The sequence below is a fragment of the Triticum dicoccoides genome, chromosome 6B (assembly GCF_002162155.2).
Source record: "Triticum dicoccoides isolate Atlit2015 ecotype Zavitan chromosome 6B, WEW_v2.0, whole genome shotgun sequence".
Lineage (NCBI taxonomy): Eukaryota > Viridiplantae > Streptophyta > Magnoliopsida > Poales > Poaceae > Triticum > Triticum dicoccoides.
The window spans coordinates 187,110,235-187,119,690 of NC_041391.1; the positions used below are offsets into that span (position 1 = coordinate 187,110,235).

General features: G+C 47.7%; 1 long non-coding RNA gene across 1 annotated transcript; it reads right to left on the reverse strand.

Annotated features, from left to right (window-relative positions):
- Positions 1-5,068: 5,068 nt before the first annotated feature.
- LOC119323782 lies at positions 5,069-5,967 on the reverse strand. The gene is made up of 2 exons (XR_005156485.1): positions 5,789-5,967; positions 5,069-5,693 (listed from the first exon to the last, which is right to left on the reverse strand). It is a non-coding gene; the product is annotated as an uncharacterized LOC119323782 (long non-coding RNA).
- Positions 5,968-9,456: the final 3,489 nt, after the last annotated feature.

Consider the following 9,456-nt stretch of genomic DNA (forward strand, 5'->3'; position numbering starts at 1 on the left):
GGCGCCCGCGCTAGCCGTGTGACCGGGTGGCCATGATTATATGGGCATGTACCGGTTCGGCATTTTAAGTGCGTTGCGAGCGCTGCTGGGCCAGGCTATGCAGGCTTAGGATTTCCTTTTTCTTTTATTCCTTTTATTTATGTTTTTCCTTTCCATTTTCAATTTGTTCAAAAACCACACATGCTCTAAGTTCCTTTAGGAATATTTACAAAAGTTTTAACATTTATTTAGGGCCATATGGTAATTTATTTTCTGACAAATATTCCATAACCTTGTTTTAAATATTTCAAATCGATTTATGGGTTTCAATTGATGCAAATGGAAGGTTTTCTGCACCAGATATCTCCAGTGCAGGCTTCGAGAACAGCCGACGGCAGAACATAAGTACATTAGCTGATGTTGTATACAAAATTTCACAAACACAGTAGCTGATGCTGTATAGATAATCAGTAAGAGATGTCATAGGCTTGAGTGCATACGTGCTCTGGTCTAACACTTGCAAGATAAGATGATTTGGGTAGCTCAAGTACAAATGTGATATGCCCTAAATAAAAAGTACAAATGTGATATGTTTAATTGCATCCGGTTAGCATATAAACTAGTTAGCTGCACATATTCTTCAATTCTGAGATACTAGCTAACAAACACCTAAAATTTGTGATATCTTTAGTCAGAACTTCAACTTTTCATTGCAAGCAATACTTGCAATAAATTGATTGATCCAATCCAAACAAAGGCCACTAACTTCTGGTACAGTGTCCATGCAGAAAGGAACTTCCTAAATGTTGTAACACTACATAGGCTGCCAGATGGAGGAGTGCAAGATGTCATGGCGTGAGCAATGTCTTTCAAGATTCCATAACGTATGGTGTAGTTGGTTGCCCATGTTAATGCAACCTTTTGGAGTCTGTGTGCTAGGGGTTAGCGTTGGAGCCTATTGCTGTAGTCTGGCTGGATGTGTCCCTTGTACCAAGCTTAGTTATTCAGTTTGCTTTTCCACCTCTGTGTGCCTAGAGTGCTCAATAGTTCTCCATGACAGAACAACCAATTAACATGCTTTGCTGGAACGTGAGGGGATTAAATTGCCCAGATCGAAGGGCAACAGTTAAAGCTACAATTGAGGGGTCCTCTTGCCATCTCATTTGCCTTCAGGAGACGAAGTTGAACTCAGTCAACATGTTCACTGCCGCGTCCATTGGTGGATTTAGATTTCGCGGCTTCGCGCAACGTCCGGCTATCGGAACTAGGGGAGGCATCCTATTGCTTTGGGATGAGAACCTTCTTGATGTCAATGACATTGTCGCAACCAACTACTGTTTGTCAGCCTCTGTGCGAACTCGTTCATCCGGAATCTGCTTCAAGGCAACAACTGTCTATGGCCCCACGGACCAGGCTAGCAAAGATGCTTTCTTTGCGGAGATCATCGCCCACAAGCCGTTGCAGGATATGGCATGGCTCGTCCTAGGGGACTTCAACCAGATCTACCGAGCTAGAGACAAAAATAAAAGGAACGTGAATCGTAGTAGGATCAACCGCTTCCAGTCTGCGTTGCAAACCTGCGAACTCAAGGAAATCCACCTCCAGAATCGGCGTTTTACGTGGAGCAATGAGCGTAATAACCCAACGCTATGCAAGCTCGACTCATTCTTCTGCAATGCCGAGTGGGACACCACTTTCAACACTCATGTCCTCCATGCCCTGTCGTCCTCCCTCTCCGACCACTGCCCCTTACTGCTAGCTGATGACAAGGGGCCAAGACGGCCTCGATCCTTCAAGCTCGAAAACTTCTGGGTTTCTTTGCCTGGATTTCATGAGGTGGTCCAAAAAGCTTGGAATGAGCCAATGCAGTACTCTGAACCTTACCTAAGGCTTCACCATAAACTCAAAAAGACTGCTTTGCGGCTTTCTGGGTGGAGCAAGAATATGTTCTCTAAGGCCAAGATCCACCTACATGCAGCCCACATGGTCATCCTTCGCCTGGACATTGCTCAAGAGGAGCGGACTCTCTCTGTGGAGGAGCTAGACCTTCGCTCACGCCTCAAGCGGAGGGTGATTAGCCTTGCGGTGTTGCAAAGGGCTAGGAAAAGGCAGTGCGCGAGGATTGCTAACCTAAGGGAAGGGGATGCTAATACAAAAATTTTCCACCGCCGCGTCAATGCGAGAAGAAGGAAAAATCACACACATCGAATTAGGCTGGCCAGTGGATGGGTCACGGAGCACTCACGCAAGGAAAAGATTATCCACGACCACTTCTCTAGGGTCATGGGGATTGGTTCCACGCCTACCGCTGATTTTAACTGGGATGAGCTCAACATCCAACCCCTTGATCTCCACGAGCTTGACAATGAAATAACTGAGGATGAGGTGTGGGAGGCCATTAAGGAGATGCCTGGCGACAAGGCACCCGGCACCGACGGATTCACCGGGCTTTTCTTCAAGAGGTGTTGGAGCTACATCAAACATGACATCATGAGAGTCATTAGCTGTTTCGGCGCCCTTCGCACTAACAACCTCCAGTGGCTCAACTCTGCCAATGTGGTGTTGTTGCCCAAAAAATATGGGGCGGAGGGCATTTCCGATTACAGGCCCATTAGCCTTATTCATGCCGTCGCAAAAATCATTACCAAGGTGCTATCCCTAAGGCTCGCACCCCACATGGGCGCCCTTGTCTCCCACGCGCAGAGTGCATTCATTAAGAAAAGGAGCATTCATGACAACTTCATGTACGTTCGCAACTTCGCCCGCTTGCTCCATTTGTGCAAGACTCCCTCCCTCCTTTTCAAGCTAGACATCAAAAAAGCCTTTGACTCGGTCAAATGGGAATACATTCTAGACTTGCTTCAGCGAAAAGGTCTGCCAGATAAGTTTAGGGATTGGGTCGCAGCTTTGCTTTCCTCGTCATCATCGGTTCCTCCTCAATGGCATCCCTGGACCACCCATTAAGCATGGCAGCGGTTTCAGGCAAGGGGACCCTCTTTCGCCTCTGCTATTCGTGCTAGCAATAGACCCGCTTCACCACATCCTTGAGCTGGCAACTCATAAGGGCCTTATTCACAAGCTTCGTGGGCAAGGGCCATGGTGAGAACCTCCTTGTACGCTGACGACGTGGCGGTTTTCATGGCTCCGATCAAGTCAGACATCGACAACCTATCGGTCATCCTCAGAGGCTTCGGCGATGTCACGGGCCTGTGCACCAATCTCCAAAAAAGTTCCGTGGTGCCCATTAGATGTGCCAACCTGGACCTGGAACACATCCTCAGCAATATGCCGGCGACACAGGCCTCTTTTCCCATAAAATATTTGGGCCTTCCGCTATCGGTTTGGCAGCTTCGGAAAATCGATTTCCAATATCTGGAGGACAAAGCGGCTGGCAAGTTGGTCACTTGGGAGGGCCAAAACATCACCACCATTGGTCGAACGACGCTTGTCAAATCTGTGGTCGCTTCTCAAGCGATATACTCCATCACGCCATTGATTGTCCCGCAAGGAACTCTCCACAACCTGAACAAGATTGAGAGAGCCTTCCTTTGGTCTGGATCTGACAAGACAACCGGCACGCAGTGCAAAGTCAATTGGGAAATTGTTTGCCGCCCTTCAGCATACGGAGGCCTAGGGGTGCTAAACACTGACAAGTTTGCTCGTGCATTAAGATTGAGATGGCTGTGGTACGAATGGAAGGAGCCGAGCAAACTTTGGGTGGGTTTGGGTAACCCATGTACTGTTGAAGACCATGATTTCTTCTATGCATCCACCACGATAGTCATGGGCAATGGTGCAAAAACACCTTTTTGGGACTCCCCTTGGCTTCTTGGCCGCAAGCCCAAGGACATTGCTCCTCTGATCTTTAAAGCCTCAAGGAGGAAAACTTGGAAGGTGCGCGACGCCCTCAGGGCGAATGCTTGGATGCTTCAGATCAAGAGGGACACCGTCATCACCGGCGACCACGTACGGGAGTTCTTCACCCTTTGGATGCTCACGCATGACTTTCACATAGATGACGACGTCGAGGACGACATAGTGTGGAAGCACTCCATGGACGGGATCTACTCAGTGTTCACTACTTACAAGGCGCAGTTCCTAGGTCTGACGCTACCCCGTATGGACTTCATGGTGTGGAAAGCCTGCCCCCCCCCCCTCCGAAAGTTAAGTTTCTCGCATGGCTTGCCTTGCAAGGGCGGATTTGGACTGCCGACCGCTTGGAGCGTCGTGGCTGGGCAAACTGTGGCCTTTGCCCCCTATGCAAGAGAGAACAAGAGACGACCGTTCACCTCTTTGTTCGGTGCCGCTACTCTACACGGCTTTGGAACATGGTCATCCAAAAATTTGGGCTTGCGCACATGGACACCACCACCTTGGCATCTCCACGCATCCCTCTTTGAATGGTGGGACAAGAGGACCGACATGACGAACCCCCACAGGCGAGCTATGGCCTTCCTCACTATGCTTGTCTCGTGGACAATTTGGAATGAGAGAAACGCTAGAGTATTTCGCCACAAAAGTGCGCCGCCTACAAGCCTTCTCCAACTTGTAACCGATGAGGCAAAGCTTTGGGTATCCGCCGGCGCTAAGAATTTAGGGAACATTGTAATAAGCGAGTAATTGCCAGGCCGTGATGTGTGTTGGGTCAGGTCTTGTAACACTCCAAAACACTCTATCCTTCTCATTTAATAGATCTTTTGCCTCCGTTTCGAAATAAAAACATAGGCTGCCAAACCAGGTTATGTGTGCAAGAGCAGCATAATGGTTTATGAAAGTGCAGTTGCTGATGACAATCACATCACAATCAGGTGAGCAACATATATCTGAGAACATCAGCGGAACAAAATATACGTGCAGGACAACTCAGTTTGGGGATATCTCAAAAAACTGATAAAAAAAGCATAATACAAGAATATGGATTACATCGTGTTATCCTTAATTACTTACTCAGGGAATTAACTCTAAATGGCATAAGAAATCTCCTGCAAGAGGTTGACCGTCCACCACGAACGATCACACAGCGGAGGTTTCCATCACAAGATGGGGGTGAGGTTCAGTACGATTCAAGCATAGGTGCATTTGGAACAAATAGACAATGTATTGCCTCCTGATGAGGTTTAGCATAATAGCAGAGTTAACCCGAATAATGTTGTAGGAGCAATATTCTCCAAGGAGATGACAAAAGTTGCTGATCTGCACTACAGATAGATAAAGAAACGCATAATTATGAACTATACATAACGCTGCATAAGAAAGGATCACAGGAAACAATCTTTCATGAGCGGTTTCAAGGCATCTCCAAGTAGTCCCCCGGAAGTTCGTAGCTGCAGACTGGGCACAGACGGTTAACACTGAGCGCCCTGAAGATACAGCGCTGATGGAAAGAGTGGGCGCAGGGCATCGCCCTCAGCTTGTCCCCCTCCTCGAATTCATCATGGCAAACATGGCAGTAGGTCTCCCTCGTATCACCCACCCTTGGAGTGGCCAGGAGCGCGATTGCGCTGGTCGCTGCGGGGACAAGTTCGCGCATCTCGCGCTCGAGCGCCTGAAGCTCCAAAAGTCCAGCAAGTCCAGCCTCATACTCCTCCATCATTTTTCTGCGCCCGTTTTTCAGATCATCGCAAGATCCAGACTTGAGGCTTGTGCGCGGAGGCTCCATTTGATTTGCTGGAGTGGAGGCGGAACGAACAAAGCTAGCAGCGATCTGCAGCGATCTACAGACGAGTCGATTGGGGATGGATGAGGATAGAGAGAAACGGGGATGTATATATATATACAGGCGGGGGAGATCCGGCGACGAGTTCCTTACCTTACCTTAGGGACTCTGATCGTTGAAAGACCGCTCCGGAATCGAATTCAACCACGAATCGAAGGAAGAGGGGAGATCTGCTCGGAGTTGGTACCACCGGCGGAGACAGTCGGATTGGGATTTGCCACCCTTTTCGCCGAGGTTAGATACTCCCTCCAGTCGCAGTAAAAAAATAGTCGAGACAAAAAATAAAAAAAGGCGCAGCCAGCAGGCAGTTTCGTCTTTTCCTCTCGGGCAGGCGACTAAGGATGCGTTTGGTTGAAGGTGTCGTACGAATGGGTTGGGACCGTTCAATTTTTTTGGGATTGAACCATTCAATTCACGTGTTTGGCTGAATATAAGTGGTGCGCTAATTATTTAGGACGGAACCACCAGTCATGCTCACATAGTCATGCATGCAAAGGGTGGCCATTTGATTCGACCGATTTGGTTGGGTGGAACGGTTCAGCATCTTCATGGCATATTCTCTTTTTTTGGCTCGAACCATTTATGTGCTTTATAACCAAACATGTCTATTTTCTGAACGATCCCAACCCATTCATGACCGCCCTTGCAACCAAACGCACCCTAAAAGCCATAGCCGCCGCCAGGAGTCTCTCTGCCTCGGTGGTCTGTAGTGAGGCGGATCGCCGGATCTACATATGTGGATCGTGTAGCATTAGGTTAGGCCTTAGTAGCTTAGGTTTTTCGGCTGTTCATCATCTTTGTTTCCGCGGTGGCGATTGAGGCGCTGATTAAAGAAGATTCAGATATGTCCCTAATGAGCTAATCGGTCCTATGGTTAGGGACAAATTTGTAAATCAGTCTGTTTAAGTAAGGATGGTGTGGCGGCGGCGGCATCCTCCCGGTGGATCCCTGTCCTCGGGCTCCGCCATTACGACGGTGTTTGCTCCAACGTTGTGCGGAGCTTGGGAGGTAGTTCAGGAGCAGATGCAGATTGTGGTCTGCATCGACGACATTTGGAAGACGGAGCGTGTGCTGGGTTCGTGATTGATGGATGGCAGGTATGGTTTCCCCCTTTGGCGTCTTAGTCATGGTGGGGTGCCAAATCTGGAGTTTGATGGCAAGTCCGGGGTGTTGCTCCGGTCTGATTCGTTCAACGATAATGACATCACTTTTGGTGAGCCACCTTGGAGGTCCCAAAGCTGCATATCAGCGATGGAGCCGGGTCGAGCTCGGGTCAGGAGGTGGTTCGTTATTTTTTTTCCTTCGATGACTATTGTGGTGGTGTCGGAAGCAGGTGACGGGCGTTGGTGTAAAGCTCATACGTCCTGTTGATTTTCAGTTTTGTCATGTCGGTCTTTACGTGAGTTGTAGCTTGATTTTTATGATATGAATGAGACACATATTACCACACAAAAAAATCAAGGCAAAAATTAATGATGTTTTCTCGTATTATCAACTTGTTTAACACTTGAATGCATGTAGTCATAATGACACTATGCTACTTCTTTCCCATTCCCTCCTTACATGCATGCGAGCTTATTAATGATTCCGGTTAACGAAAAAAAAGTTGACTTGCAAAGTAATTATTAAATTTTACCTTGGTACTTGTAATATGAGTTTATGGCCTTGTATAAGGAATGGAGGAAGTATTTAACCAATTTTAACTAGCCTCCAACGTTGGTGTCTCACGATCCCTGGAGTCTTTGTGTGCCCGAAGTATCCGTCTTGCGGGACGAGTTCTTCTCCCGTTCCATGTTCGGCTGACCATAGCTCGGTCCTGATTACTTTCCCGGTTCGTCGAGGCGTCATAGGGCCCACAACACCAATTCTTCGCACTGGGTTAATGACACCCCTCGATTTTCGTGCGCTAGAAGGAGGTGGGCGGTCTGGTAATCATTTACAAAAACGCCCCTCATGGGACATGGGGAAGCACATATTAAACATGCCAGGAGCGTGACGGGTAGACCATTCCATCCCCAAATCAAGAAGCCAAAATACCAGAAAATTCTGGAAAAAAATGGCAAGCGCCCCAAACTCCTCCTCATGCCCCCATGGCCATCTCCCGGCCGACTAGGCAAGCTGCTCAGTCTCCCATCTTCAACTTAGCAGACTCGAGACGCAAGGATATCTTCCTGCTTTAGATCTCGTATCCACTCGTCTCGGATTAACTTTCGTGAATGGCGAAGCCCTTGTAGAGAACTTCCTTACTCCACACAAGGAAGAGAGGGTATGTTTTGTGCCCTTCCTCTTATGAGGTCTGGGCTTTCCCATTCACCCTTTCCTAAGGGGTTTGCTAGAGTTCTATGGGATCCAACTCCATCACCTCACCCCTGGGTCCATTCTGCATATCTCGGGCTTCGTCGCCCTCTGCGAGATGTTTCAGGGTTGCGAGGCCCATTTCGAATTATGGAGAAAGTATTTCTGCCTCGTCCCCCGTACCTGGGAAGGGAGAATCTCTGGAGTAGGCGGAGGCGAAGTATGGCGCATAACCAGGATGGGGTACCCTGTTGGGACCCCAAAGAAGGATTCCGAAGAGTAGACCTCGGAGTGGCTTTATATTGAAGACGTCCCCCTATTCGAGCCGACACGGAGGGGTCTATCCAAATACTCAGATGCTCCTTTAAAGAAGCGGTTTAATTGGTCGCCAAAAAACCCCTCTGAAGAGGAGAATGCCGAAGTACAATGTTTGACCGCTAAGGTGAGGCTGCTAGCTCACAGTAAGTTAACCATCATTGACGTGATGGCCACCACCATTACTCGATGCGTACAACCTCTTCAACAAAGGATGCACCCCCTGTGGCGTTATAATGGGACAAGCGACGCGACCCGTTACAAATGGAAGGGGCCTGATGATGTCTGCTAGAATTATGTCGGTATTTCCCCAAAGAGGAAGGGATGATGCAGCACAGTGACGATAGGTTTTTCCCTCAGTGATGAGACCAAGGATATCGAACCAGTAGCAGAACCATGCAACACAACGTAAACAGCTCCTGCACACAAATGACAAATACTCGCAACCCGACGTGTTAAAGGGGTTGTCAACCCCTTTCGGGTAACGGCGCCAGAAATTGGCAAGTGGACGGGAGAAAGTTGTAATAGATTGGATAAATAGACCGCAAATAAAATAAAGTGCAGTAAAGTATTTTGTATTTTTGGTTTAATAGATCTGAAAATAAAATAAAATAAAAAAAGATCGCGCAGGCGAATATATTAGAGAAGAGATCCGGCGGCCTAGGTTTCACTAGTGGCTTCTCTCGAGAAAAATAGCAAACGGTGGGAAAACAAATTACTGTTGGGCAATTGATAGAACTTCAAATAATCATGACGATATCCAGGCAATGATCATTATATAGGCATCACGTCCAAGATTAGGAGACCGACTCCTGCCTGCATCTACTACTATTACTCCACACATCGACTGCTATATATCCAACATGCATCTAGTGTATTAAGTTCATGGAAAAACGGAGTAATGCAATAAGAACGATGACCTGATGTAGACAAGATCTATTTATGTAGAAATAGACCCCATCTTGTTATCCTCAATAGCAACGATACATATATGTCGGTTCCCCTTCTGTCACTGGGATCAAGCACCGTAAGATCAAACCCATCACAAAGCACCTCTTCCCATTGCAAGATAAATAGATCAAGTTGGCCAAACAAAACCCAAATATCGGAGAATAAATATGAGGCTATAAGCAACCATGCATATAATAGAT